Genomic DNA, 2,803 nt, shown 5'->3' with positions numbered 1-2,803 from the left:
GCTGTCCAAGTGCATTTTAGCTTAATGTATCAGTTTTTCCAGTATATGTCTTAGATTCAGTTCATTTCTGCTCATTCATTCTGACTTAATTTGGACACATTTGCCATCTATTTCCCGCAGGTAGACTCTGTTAACGGGAGCGAGGGTAACAAGACTGTAGACTCGGGCGCAGGCTCGGGCGCGCTCCCGAGCGCCCTCGGCCTCCTCCTCCCTTTCCTCCTGCAAGCGCTCCTGCACGCTCGCTGATGAACGTGCCGGATGAACCAAAAGACAGAGACGGCGGCGAAGATGAGCGAGGCAGAACCACACAAAGTGCTTTCATATACTCTCGACACCCAGTCGGTCTGAAGACCACCGAGACCACCGACACCTAACCATCTGGAGACAATAAATTACTTCATTCTTTTCTTTTTTTTTAATTCTCAGTTGTCCCGACCGACACCTGTTGGGATGGTGTCGTAAAGCTCTCGCGTAAACACACACCGAACCGATCGAGGATATATAAAAGTATTTTTTTTTTAATTGGCTCCTGTAAACGTTTTGTCTCATGGGTTTGCCGCTGTTCCTGTAACTACCGATGAGTAAATCTCTCTCTGAATTCGAGTATTAACTAAAGCAAATTAAGAATCGACTTCTGTCCAGTCAACACCCCCGGCCCCATTTTATAGACGCCTGTCAAGGTCTTAATATTCAGTTTAATCAGATTTAACCAAGGGGCCTCAATCAGTCAGATTTCACAGTTACGTCTCCAGTTGCATTTGATTATCCCCCTGTATTCAAACAGCCCTGTTATCTGAGATTTCGTTTTTGTATGGCTCGTTAGTGTCGTTAAAACTAACGGAGCACAATAAAATAACGATTACGTCATTTGTTCGACTGCTGTGATGTTTTATTTGAATTATTCACTCTTTCAGAACAAAACGTTACTATTTATTTGTCAACACGTAAAGCCCGACGCCGTAACGCTCAGCTGTGCTCGGGTGCGGCAGGTGCAATGAACGTCCTGTTTTGGAGTTTGGTTCTCGGCTGTAGTGGCGAGAGCCTCCGCCCAGCACAGTGCCGCGTGTCCTGTTGTCTTCCGCGGGTGGGACGCGCGCTACTGCGGGGGAACCTCTGCGCCATGTGCACGAGACTGCTCAGCGGTTCTGCTTTGCAAGGGCGCAGTCTTCCGCGCGCGCGTGGGGAGGAGACGCTCCGCACTGCTCGAGTTCGTGGTTCCAGTGGAGCGCAGGAAAATGAACTTACGTTCATACAAGTGAAACAGTAAATTGGTGCTTTCTGCAAACTCTGACTGCTCAGGTTAACTCCAGCACTAGTGGCTGCAAACAGGATGTCAGTATTTGAGGGAACTAAGCACGCTCACCTTTAGCTGGTAAGAATATTTCTTACCTAATAATTCAATTCTATTTTTCTGTTGCCTTACATCTATGATATTATTTACTATTCATACACTCTAAAATCACCATCACAATATTAATCTAATCATTCAAACCCCCAACCCACACCTAAAAAAACCTGCAGCCTAGAAGGAGGCAGATTAACGTTGACTGGTGCTGAGCCGTTCAGTGGAAGCATGAGTCCTCTCAAATTCTTTGGGATTTTCTTTCTCCTTCTCATGGCTTGCTGACAGGTTTTGGATGGTGCTGTTTTTGCTCACAACCTAAACAACGGATGGAGATCGCTGCTGTCCTCAAGTCCTAGATCAGTGCCTCCTCACCGGTGCCCAACAGAACTTAACAAATACATATCTCACTACATAATTAGGTTTAGACTGCTAGAGTTTATTTTCACATTTCATTTGAATTTTAACCTTTTCATTAAGTGGAATTTCAGTACCACAACCTTAATGTGGTATTTTGCTTGTAAGCCACATAATTCTCATATTCATAATTCACAAATCTACACAGCCAAGCAGACCTTAGTTTTGATCTTTATCCTCTCTGCCTTTGCTGCCTTATTCAGGCATACCTGCAGCAGAAGGACTTCACAAGCTGCGTGTTGTGTCCACAGCGTAATCTCTGCAGATGTTTTCCTTCTGTCAACCTGAACGGATTCACAATTTTCAGCCAATCATTTTGCAGATGGTGATCAAAATAATTAAACCTAGTAATGCAATGAGCATTCACGTTTAAAGGAAAGGAAAACATTTAGGTGTCTGGGCTCTCAGATTATTCAGTATATTTTTTCACTGGTATTATATTAATAGACACAATATATCCACACAGATATATCAGTATCTGAACTATGGTTAAGTGTACAGCTACACAGCAGCTAATGAAAAGCCAAGTCTGTATAATTAGCACATTTGTCATCAAACAACTCAAGATGTTATTTTCACAACTTCCTTATTTTAGATGGACCGTTGCAACTGGATGAAGGACTTATTGAACAGGTAGTAAATCTCTCATGATTTTAAATGGTCTCTGTTATATTTTACGCACAACTTTAAGACTACACTTATGAGACTCACCAGAACAAACAAATATTAAGAGTCGGGCGTGTCAGAGGTAAAAGCACATCTGAGGTGGAGCTTGTTTGTGAACTGGGGATGCCGAGGTCACGCTAGCAGTGTACCAGAGTAGCACAGCAGCCTTACAGAGAATCTCATTCGCTGTGTGTCTTGCGTTATGGGCAAAGGTCATACAGCCGGGGAAAAGCAGCACCTGTCTGCTTTTAGCTGTCTTGTCATTCAAACCCATTTTGCAATCACAGTGCAATGTATTCCACTGCTTTGACAAACAAGACTGATAAACCTTAATGTTTAGAAGCCCTGGAAGCACCATGTAGTCAAAATGAAAGACAT

General features: G+C 43.5%; 1 long non-coding RNA gene across 1 annotated transcript in view; it reads left to right on the top strand.

Moving 5' to 3' along the window:
* Positions 1-867, top strand: part of LOC113589234 (uncharacterized) — a 2,452-nt gene extending 1,585 nt beyond the window's left edge. Inside the window, exon 2 of the long non-coding RNA XR_014125644.1 lies at positions 125-867. This is a non-coding gene — a long non-coding RNA (uncharacterized LOC113589234). The remainder of the gene's footprint in view (positions 1-124) is intronic.
* The last annotated feature ends 1,936 nt before the right edge of the window (positions 868-2,803 follow it).

This window comes from Electrophorus electricus, chromosome 10 (genome assembly GCF_041902795.1).
Source record: "Electrophorus electricus isolate QZ-2024a chromosome 10, ASM4190279v1, whole genome shotgun sequence".
Lineage (NCBI taxonomy): Eukaryota > Metazoa > Chordata > Actinopteri > Gymnotiformes > Gymnotidae > Electrophorus > Electrophorus electricus.
This window is presented reverse-complemented; position numbering and strand designations above follow the sequence as displayed.